Raw genomic sequence first — 11,114 nt, 5'->3', positions numbered from 1 at the left:
ATTTTGAGTTGGCTGATGCATGCATTGTTGTCTTTTTTTTCTCTTTTTCGGATTTTGCATTGTTGACTCTTTTCGATCGTGTCTTTTTCGGCTTAGTTTCCCTCATAATATGGGTCACTCTATATTTGTTTTCCTCTCTTAATGAATTCATTAGAGCTCTTGCCTTTCTCCTCGAAAGGAAAAAAATAAGCATGATAACACATGCTGGAAACACTTCACTCAAGTAATTCACCACCGAGGCCTACGCTAATGCCTTCCATGCCTAAATAAACAAGTCATCTTAAACTGGTGAGACTTATGGCCACAAATGCTTAATTAAAAAGTCGAGAGCATATGCGTATAAATTTTCTAACGAAAAAAAGTAGAGAACGAAAGTTCCCTGGTGGTCTTGAAGTTCAACACCATATTCGCCTTATGATTTGTCTCATAGCTGTTGACACGCATGATCATGATGGAATTGTGATATCAGCACAGTAACTGTGTCGTATTGCATTGGCGGACCTAGAGGGTGTGTCAGGTCACCCCGGGCATAAAAACCGAAGACCGAAGACCGAAACCGAAAAGACCAAGACCGAACCCGAAAAGACCGAATTAAAAAAGACCGAATAAAATACGGTCTGCATAAGTAGAAGACCGAATTAGTTACCGTCTTATCGGTCCTAGAGGTCTCTAGGACCGAATAGACCATATAGACCGAATAGCCCATACGCAAGAGGCCCATGTGGCCAGCCCAATGGTCACACACAACACGAGTACACGTCCTCCTCCTCACATCACGGTTCACAGGAACGCATCCGGCAGCCAATTCACTCCCATTCCTCTTATCCTCTCCCACTAGGAACCCTAGCCGCCGCCCGTCGCCCACCGCTGTGGCCCGACGCCCCATGCCCATGAGATGTGAGCCGGTGATGGCCGCCGCATCGAGGCGTGCGGCGTGCCCATGCCGACGAAGATCAGCGCCCCGAACCCTGACCGCAACCAGTGGAGACCGGCGCCCCATGCCGCCATCCTCGACCCTCCGTCAGTCGCTCCACTACCGACGACACGGCCGTCCGCCGCCGGTGACGACCGCCGCATCGAGGCGCGCGGTGCGCCCCTGACCGATGAAGATCGACACCCCGAGCCAAGGCCCCAACCAGTTGAGACTGGCGCCCCGCGCCGCCATCCCCGAGCCCCCGTCAGTTGCTCCACCGCCCGCGACACGGCCGTCCACCGCCGGTGCTCCGTGCTCCGATGACTGGTTCAGCAGCTGCAGTCCATCACCACTCATCAACACCCGTCTTCTTCAACTCTGTTCGTCGGCTCGCTGCCTACTGCCCTCCTTCATTTCTTCACATCGCAGCTGAAGGTGAGCATCTACTTCATGTCTCTATGTACATCATCTGTGATTCCCATGAAAACAAATTAGGTACATGCCTTCCAATGTTAGCTGCAGCTAATTTGTTATATCTGTCATCAGAACCCACTATCCTTCATGTTGTGAAACTAATCATGTGAGCACACCCAGCATAATAGCCATCTAAATCCATGTCCTATTATGTTTATGTGGCTAGTTCTTTTTAGTTTATATCATTGTCAAATTGTATTGTTGCTATCTGCTCTAATAGCGAGTATCTTTTTTCTCTTTTGTAGATATATAGCCGAATCTGAATCTGAACATCATGATGCACACATAGTAATTTGTTTGATTGTTTGTTCCTCATCTTGTAGTAATCTTCAAACCTGTAGTAGGTACTGATTGCATTTGTCATCAACCAAACATACTCCACTCCAGAACTCTCCATTTTTCATCAACCAAACACACTCCACTCCAGCACTCTCCTCGCATGCTAGAAATCAACCAACTTTTCCATGAACTAGCAGAAGATGTTACCAACACTAAGATTATGAAATTTTACTGAATACTTGACTTGTTGCAGAGACAATTGAAGAATTTGGGGACAAGGTGAAGGGAAAGCACAAGGTCCATGGTGGTGCCGAAATTGATTTGTTTGATGTCAAGTACTATGTTATCAAGTACTAAGTGATGGTTGTCTGCTGTTTGCTGCTTGTCGATTCCAATATTCCATGGGCTGTTGTTGCTTGTGGTCTTATTACTTTGTGTCAAATATAAATGGTGTTGCTTGTTGTCTTCTCACTTTTTGTCAAATGTAAATGTTGTTGCTTTTTAACTTCTTACTTTCTGTCAAATATAAATGATATGCATACATGAATCTTGTTGCTGGAACATAAATCATAAATCTTCTTACTTCGTGTCAGATATGAATCTTGTTATTTCCTGTAAAATATAGACATAGAATTGTACTGGAAGTATCATGAATCTGAGTTGTACTAATTAATTTGGTCTGTTTGGTCGGGACCGAAGACCGAATTGTAAAGACCGAAGACCGAATAGTTAAGAACCGAAAAGACCGAAATTATTTCGGTCCTCAATTATGAAAGACCGAATTATTAGAAGACCAAAAAGACTGGACTGAACAAACCGAAAAGACCGAACGCCCGGGCTGAGTGCCGGGTGTGCCGTGGCACACCCAGCATTTTACAGATTTTTTTCACTACATGTCATCTTTTCCTGATTTTGTTGGTTTTACAGTACTAGAACTAATTCACCTGAAGCTGTACACGTACATGCAAACCTAGCAAACCATAGAAGCAGCTGGACTGTTTTTTCTACTAGCACCACTACGTGTGTGTGTCCAGCCAAAGACTCTTGTACATACATGAGCCCGGTAGAAGCTAGCTAGTAGATCAATTCCATCGATCAACTCGATGGAAACTCTAGCGGCGACTTCGTGCAGATTGCAAACAGAAAAAAGGGAAAAAAAAATCGGACTCTTTGGTCTGCCACGTTATTTTTTTGAGACAACTTCCATCTACCACGTGATATTTTCAACGTTTTTTCTGCGAAAAGGATCAAATCAACTATAAAGGTTCACAGTACAAAACACCTCTAGGATAATAAAAATTACATCAAGGTCCATGGACCACCGAATGACCATTGCCACCGCCAGAACGAGCCGCCGACGCGCCGCTGTCTTCGCTCCCCTACCGGAGCCGGCCTGACCTTGTCGATGACAGCCGGGAAGTCTTTGTGCGCACGTGCCAGGAAGTCACCCTTGAGGACCAGCGCCCGGGAACCGCAGTCGTCGCCGTTGAATCCTTGAATAGATATGAAGAACTTGACACCTATCTACTAGTCGGATTCGACACACCAGAAATCCCCTCCCCGCCACCAGCCGCCGGAGCGGCAGCAGAGAGAAGGCGAATCGACGGACTCACCGGTGAAGATCAAGAGGAGGAAGGCTTTCCCTAGTTGCCTTTCAAGAGGGGAAAGAAAAGCTAGGTATAACAAGATTTGATATTTCCAACGTTGACCCACAATTTTTCTCCCGCATCCGTCCACAGACAAATGGGGACAGTCCACGGACACGAATGCGGGAGCCAGCCATCCAAACCTAATCACTCATCTTGACTGCTCGTCTGCACTTCGAACATCGCCGCTCCCCGTGCTTCCCTCCGCTCGCCCGCTCGCCTTGTCGCCCGGTCCCTTCCCCTCCTTTCTCCACCGACCGTCCGCCCCGAAACGCTTTCCATCGACCAGCTGGATGCATGGATCACCCGCATCAGCCGCCCGCTGTGGAAATAGGACATTGCAACCCATTTAAACCCACATTCTTGTTCGTTTAAAGACATAAAAACTATTTATCATTTGAACAAAACAATCGTTACCGTTTTGTTGTAATTGTAGGCCTCTTACTTCTTGTTTTGTTGTACTTGCATAACTCAAGACAAAGAGGATTGGTAGTATTATGTCCATTTTGTTGAAAACATGAGGTCAAATAAAGAAGGTTGCAGTTGAAGGGCAAAACGAAGTTATTCTTGTGTATCTTTCATGTAAGACTTTGTTTTGTAATTTTGCAAATTTGAAATTATTTTCTGAGACATAATATTGTGAGACTTGATTGAGCTATTTGTGTTACTTTTTTGCCATACATGATATGACACTTAGATTATGCAGATTTTTTTTTGAAGTGTGCACACCCTCCAGTTTTTTTCTGGGTCCGCCACTGTCGTATTGTGTAGTGGCATTCTTTTTGTATATGTATTTTTCTTATGTGAAGTTTCTTAAGCATTTACGAAGTGGTTTGGCTAGAAGAATACCATGGGTTAATCAGTCTCTCTCTCGTGTTGCACATCCAAATTACACGGGTTTGAGAGTCGGCTATGAGGCAAAAGTATATGTGCACGAGGATAGAGGTCACGCACCGGAGATGTTTTGCGGGCGCCGTCGACTATCGAGTGCCAGAGGTGACGCCATGGCACGGACCGACTAGGAGGTGGCGAATGATGTCTGCCGGTGGAGAGAGATGGTGAATGACAGGTGAATTCTTTTGTTTGCGCACTGCAGCCACGTACCCGTGAGCTAGGCTGAACTCGTTTAGCATATATTGCTTAGTCTTTTAGTAGTTACCACAAGGTTGGGTCCTGAAGGGAACGTCTGAGAAGCTCGGGCACGATGGCACGAATCAGAAGCTTTTTTTTTTTCGAAAGAGACTGCAATCGCGGGTTGGGCCTTAGCCCATCCGTGACACCATTCTTCCTCGATCGCAGGCCACAGTACACATAACGGTGACCCCTCAAAAGAAAAACATAACGGTGATCCCTACCACGCCGCCCACCCTAGCAGGGTTTCGTCATCAAATAGGAAAGTCCTCCTGTTCCTTTCTTTTCCTTTATTAGGTGGAGCTCTTACAAAGTCAGCGCATGATCAGAATTCGTGGTCGAATTTAACCTTTTTGGTTGGAAAATATATCAAAATTGCCTCAGTCCCTTGAAAGTATATAGTCAAATTTGTGGGGCTTTTTTGTCCAAAGTATAAAAACTGTATAATCAAAATTGCATCCTTTTGTGGGCAAGTACAAAAATTGTACAATCAAAATTGCGTCTTTCTTTGGGAAGTATGAAAATTGTGTCTATGTTTGTGGAGAATATTAAAACTGCACCTGTGATGAGACTAATATAAGAAATCAACTATGATTTGTTTCCGTATCAAATGTAGGAGGACAATCAAGTTGACAGGCTCAGTAAGTTGCCTGATGACGTTTTGCTCAACATTGTGGAGCGACTTGACATCGCTGATGCTGCACGAGCCACCATCCTCTCCAGACGCTGGAAGCAGATCCCTGCTATACTCTCAAAGATTGCTACAATGGTTGCTTCTTTTCAACCCAAGCATGAAGGTAGGAAGTTAACCTCAGATGATATAGTTCGGGCCAATACCAACGTGCTGGAAGCAGCCAGGAGCATACTGGAAAAGAGGGCTGGAAGTCCACACACCATTCACCTGTTGCGCATGCAATTCTACTTGGGAGACGAGTCCACTTTCATTGGTCAGACTGTTGCCAACACCATAGCAACACACAAGGTTGCTTCAGTTGAGTTTACCATCTTGACCAAGGCGCGCACAAATTTTACCAATAATGACCTGCTCACTCATGGGAGGCAGATCATGTCATTCCTTGATTCGTGTCCAAACGCATTTGGTGGTCTTGCACGCCTCACGCTAGAGAATTTGAGGTTAGGAGAATCAGGCTTTCCCAAAATTTTCAGTATATGCAAGCAACTCGAGTTCCTCTGCCTCTACCACTGTGATATGGGCATTGAGTCTTTGCTGGAAGTGGAACACCCACAACTCAGTGAACTGGTGATTGCCCGTAGCGTGCTTATTAAGAGGGTTGATCTGAAGTGGGTACCAAAACTCACAGTATTGAAATTTAATATATTTTGATCTCAAGATGACCCCTTCTGTCTTGGCTATGTCCCACTGCTCCAGACTGTGAGCATCATTAATACTGGTTTTTCTTGGCACAAGATGCTCAAGATAAGTGAGTTGCTGGGTAAAACCGCCATAAGCAACCTGCATTTGAACTTCAAAAGTGAAAAGGTTAGTGAAGGTTCTCAATGTTGTAAGTGATGTGCGTAAGTTTTGGTGTCCGTGGTGGGTGGAGGTTATAATCATTATTTTTGGTTAACATAATTCTGCATTTCCCCCCTCTTGTGCAGATTTGGGTCAAGCCAGAAGGTCGAAGACAATTGTTACCAGTGTTGCACAAGCTAAGGCTTGTGAATTTGATTAACATTTCTGAAGAATGCGATCTAACTTGGATAATGTTCATACTTCAAGGTGCACCCACCCTTAAGGAACTACGCATCTTGGTGAATTCTTGTACCGATTATTCGATTCTCATTTTTATTATCTCACTTTGAAGTTCAAACCTGCTGGGTCCAGTTAAGAATCTCTGACCTGACCAAATGCAGGTGCGGGACCATTTATGTGAAATGGTAACGGGGGAGCGGAGAAAAAAGTATGCCTTTAGCGAGGAGAAGGACAAGGGACTAGAGTGGGAACCATCTGCATTTGATTTCAAGCACCACAACCTTGCCGAACTCAGAATCTATGGGAGGTTTGAAGCAGAAGAAAATATCGTGCGCTTTGCCAGGAATGTGATGGAAGCAGCGGTGAATCTCGAGGACATAAAACTTTATAAGAGTCCAGTGTGTGAGAATTGCAAACGCATGCTCCAGGAGTGGACGTTGAAGGAGAAGTCGTTGCTTAGCTACAAACTCAGCAAGGGGATGCTGTCTTCGCTCGTCCGGATTCAGTTCCCAAGTTTAGGGAATTTTTTTACTTGGCCAAAGCACTGCGTTGAGCTGCAAGCTGCGGGGTTTTTTTTTTCTTGAGGGGCTGCAAGCTGCAGTTGACAGGAGTTGTTGTATGCATCGATTAATTGTCACTTAGTCAATCTTTTCAATTATCTGTGTTTTGAGATTGTACTGAGTCGAGGAGGATAAGGAGTAACTCTTGACATTAGTGTGAAGTATTTTGGCAAATGAAAGTTTCGGATGTGTTATTCGTGGCAAATGCTTGCTCCTTGTTTTTGTTGTGAAATCGCTAACATTACCGATGACATCTCCAATGCCGGCTCCCAAAACAGACATAGTATTTATCCACGACTTTGACGCTTCCACGGACACCGATATGGAGCTGCACTTGCCCAAAACCTCTGTCAGCAATACAAACGAAAATTACCCCAAACCTCCGTCTGCAATACAAACAAAAATTAAACTAGAGACAGACAAATATCATGCAGACCTACATAAAATCCAATATGATTTACATAAACTGGACAGTATTTCGTATGTTGAACTATAAAACTTAAAAACCCTAAAGCAGACGTACTCATGCAACATACAAAATTTGAGATAATTTACATGAACCGTTCGGTATTTCGTCTGTTCAACTAAAACTTAACAAAAACCTAAAGTAATTTGTAGCGGGCAGTGACCTCGTATGCCTGGCCGGCGGCACCTTTGTTGCCGTCCGTGCAATCATCAGAGTTGGAACCGCCGTCGAGGCCTTTCTAGCGGCGGAAGGCGCGGGGGCGCGACAACCTTGCCTGGTCACCGCCTGGCGCTCATCGAGGAGCCACTCGGCTTCCTCCTGGGCCTTGTGCGCGTCCGCGTCGGCCAACGCCGACCCTGACCGGGGAGCCCTGCCCTTCCCCTTGCCGGAGGTAAGGCGGTGTCGCTCAGCGACGATTCCTCCTCTATCTTGGTAAGCTCCCATCGACGTGGCGTAGGCGCCGCACAGACGTCTCTGTGTGGTGACGGACCGGTCTGGGGCCCATGCCTCCGCTAGGACGGGGTCCGCACTAACCGAGGCCGGCGTGACGTCGGACTTTGCGAATGCCGCACCCTCCTCTGCCAATGTCGTGCTCCGCAAAGACGGGTAGCTGCCGGGACGACCAATAATATAGTGGAGGAGGCGCCCGCGCACCTTCACGATGGGCACCTCCTCCTTCACGGCCTTGTCACACAAGACGCAGCGCGACCGTAACGTTGGTTGGTTGACGCGGTTGTACCGGCTGTGCGGTGGCAACGCCGGCTCACCCTTCACGCATCGTTCTATTTGGACATCGCGGTTGCGCTGGGGAGAGATCCTGCTTGACGCGCCAGGCAAGCGGTGATGCTAGCTCCACCTTGAGACGGTGGAGGGGCGGCGCGAGACCGCGATCCTTGAGTGACCACTCAATGAGGAGCGCTAGGTGAGGCTAGTATTCCTCCTCCTTGTCGGATGAGAGGATGATCTCCTCCTTCGTTGAGGAGCCGGGAAATGTGGAGAACGATGGCCCCAGAGAGCTATGTCGGTGGGGCCATGATCCGGATTTGGAAGAAACCAATCAAGGCACGGGAGGAACCAGGACTTGGTCATCACCGCGGAGAAGAGAGGAGCTATAACGGCGGTCAGCTAAGAGGAAGGGAGTGGCGGTGAGAAGAGAGGAAAGAATAGAAGATATGATGTGGATGGGGCTGGAGCCGTGCTTAAATAGCCGCGCCAAGCGAATGGACGAGCAGTCGACTTCAATGTGGCGCACCGGCTGACGTAGCCTTCTCGGTCGTCGCCGCGTCGATATTAAAGCAACACCGACCGCTCGTCCGGTCGCGTCGCTCTGGACGGCATCAATGTCGTCAAGTCACGTCCGCTCTGGAGCGGCTTGACCGACATGAATGCACGACACCCGTTTCACGCTGAGAGGATTTGGGTAGATCCAACACGTACATGGCCAATGTGCTGCAAACCTCCTCTTACTTTGCGAGAATTCGAACACACAATGGATGCCTTGTATTGCCTGGACACATCCATCCGGACGTTTGCGGGCGTTCAAGGTCGGTGTTGGAGATGCCCTTTTAGCGATATGGAGGTGGACCCTGCTGGTCATTGTGTCGTCGTGGAGGTCAAACTTTGCGCTTCGTTTCGCTCATGCCAGGAAAATTCACTAACCCGAGGAGAGAAAAAACCGACTAAGGGCGTCTCCAACGGCGACCCGCAAACTGCCTGCATCCGTTCGGACCGTGTTGTCGAACTGTGGAAGCTATCCAATACGGTACTGTATCGGTCCGTGGCGTGGTCCGGACGTGTTTTCTCCCGTAAATCAAAGATAAACGTGGGGAGCTTTGCGGGAGTCCGGACACGCGAAACATCGCTCTCTGCCCCCTGGCCCACCCAAAAGGAAGGCTGAGCCCACGCTTTTGGAGCATCCAGCATTGTTTCCGTGCAAAAATTCCCCACTATCTTCTTCCATCCCCGCCACTCTCCATTCAATTCCCGCTCTTTTCTCCCACCCTCTCCTTTCTTACGCCGCTGACGCATGGAACCACTAGAGAACCTATCGGAGATGGAGCCAGTGGAGGTGCTGGAGGATCCGACCATCACACTCGTCCGGAAGATCAGCTCAGCTACGGGGCAAAAAATTGTCGCGTCAAAGCGAGGGCCGTAAAGAAGGAGACGCTCAAGAAGAGGTTGGCCGTCGGTGGGCCTGGTGGTGACGTTGGCCGTGGCGGCCGTGGCAGACGCCGCTAGACGGGCGCACCCACAGTACAGACGGTGCTATTGCCGGAGCCTTACAAGTCTCCGTACTACTACGCCGCCAAGCAGCTCGAAACCTCGTCGGTACGGTCCTTACATCATCGACGTTAACGCGGCGCTACGCTCCTCGAAGTATTTTTCGCCGTAGCTCGTCCGGGCGCGAACAGCGGGTGGGGAGCAGATGGGTGCCCGCACGCTGTTCACTGTAATGCCTAGAGTGGGGGAGCTGGCGTATGATGCCGGGGACAGGGAGATGCTCGACATCGTCCACGACGGAGGCGAGGGAGGAGAAGGGAGCTATGAGGACGGGCAGGTGGAAGACACCGATCGCACCCAGTCTGAAAACTACCAGCAGCAGCAATCCTACACCCAGATGGCCACGCAGTAGTCCTACACCCAGGCTGGCGATGGTACACAGCAACAACAGCATTGGGCCGCTGGAGAGCAACTAATGGAGAGGAAGGGGAGGAGGAGAACTGCGAGAACGATGATCGGGATGATACAAGGGGCGATCCGAGGAAGAAGGCACCGAGGAAGAAACCAGTGACCCTACCGACCCAACCCAAGAACCGTCGAAGAAGGTTAGAAGAAATTTACGGGGGAAGAAACGGGAGGAGGAGAGGGCGAAGCGAGAAGGTGCGGCGACCAAGCTGACAGAGAGGTTCGAGAACATCTTGGCGAAGAAGAGGGAGGCATGCGTGAAGCGCTCCGACATCAAGGAGGAGGAGAAGGCGGAGAGGTTCAAATTCTTGATCGAGGCGACGGAGAAGAAGCTCAAGCTCAAAGAGAGGAGGGACATGATCGAAGAGGGGAAGGCCGCCCTCGAGGAAAAGAAGGTAAAGATCGCCGCCAATGCGAAGGACGCCAAGATATTGACCTTGAATGTGGACTCTTTGGATGCCGACGCAAGAATGGTCGTGCAATCCATCCGCTACCAGATGCTGCAACGGCAGAAAGATCAGTTGGCAGCGGCAGAAAATGAGGACGCAGTAGAGGCGAATGCGAAGGAGGATACAGAGGCTGTCTACGCGGCGGCGGCGACACCTTGATCGAGGAGCACACGGTTGAGATTGTCGGTCCGGCATGGCAGAAATGCACATACACTGCCCTACCGGACTGGTGTTCTTTTGGATTCGGGTATGTAAAAACTAAACATGCTTGCCTCTATTCTGTTATGATCGAACATGTGATCCGGACGCGCTGTATGGATCACAGCACATTTGAATTTACGGGTCGCCAACCGAGGTTCGTCTTTTCTATGTTTTCCTCTACTGCGCTGGTGCTGTGCCCTCTCGTGCGTCGTTGCGCCACTCATCCTCAATCTGGGAGTGAGGGCGACGCTTGGCAGCGCGGTGGCCAGGCGGCATCACCGAGAGACAAAAGGTGAAGATCGCCGCCAATGCGGAGGACGCCAAGATATTGACCTTAAATGTGGACTCTTTGGATGCCGACGCAAGAATGGTCTTGCAATCCGTCTGCTACTAGATGCTGCAACGGTAGAAAGATCAGTTGGCGGCGGCAGAAAATGAGGACGCAGTGGGCAAACGCGAAGGAGGACACGGAGGCTGTCTAGGCGATGTATGGGATGCCGTAAAAGAGGGATCATCACGCAAGAGATAACAGCCTATCCACACGAACTGCTTGCCGCAGCAAATTGTGATCGGATTGTTTATCAACTCTTGGCACA

The 11,114-nt window shown here is 49.0% G+C and overlaps 1 long non-coding RNA gene and 1 pseudogene across 1 annotated transcript; both read left to right on the top strand.

Moving 5' to 3' along the window:
* The first annotated feature begins 770 nt into the window (after nucleotides 1-770).
* LOC119318156 lies at nucleotides 771-2,233 on the top strand. The gene is made up of 2 exons (XR_005153965.1): nucleotides 771-1,348; nucleotides 1,920-2,233. It is a non-coding gene; the product is annotated as an uncharacterized LOC119318156 (long non-coding RNA).
* Nucleotides 2,234-4,224: 1,991 nt separating this feature from the next.
* On the top strand, nucleotides 4,225-6,762 carry LOC119316028 (annotated as a pseudogene).
* Nucleotides 6,763-11,114: the final 4,352 nt, after the last annotated feature.

This window comes from Triticum dicoccoides, chromosome 6A (genome assembly GCF_002162155.2).
Source record: "Triticum dicoccoides isolate Atlit2015 ecotype Zavitan chromosome 6A, WEW_v2.0, whole genome shotgun sequence".
NCBI classification, from domain to species: Eukaryota; Viridiplantae; Streptophyta; class Magnoliopsida; order Poales; family Poaceae; genus Triticum; species Triticum dicoccoides.
Note: the sequence above shows the minus strand (reverse complement) of the source record. Positions and strands in the feature narration are given on the sequence as shown.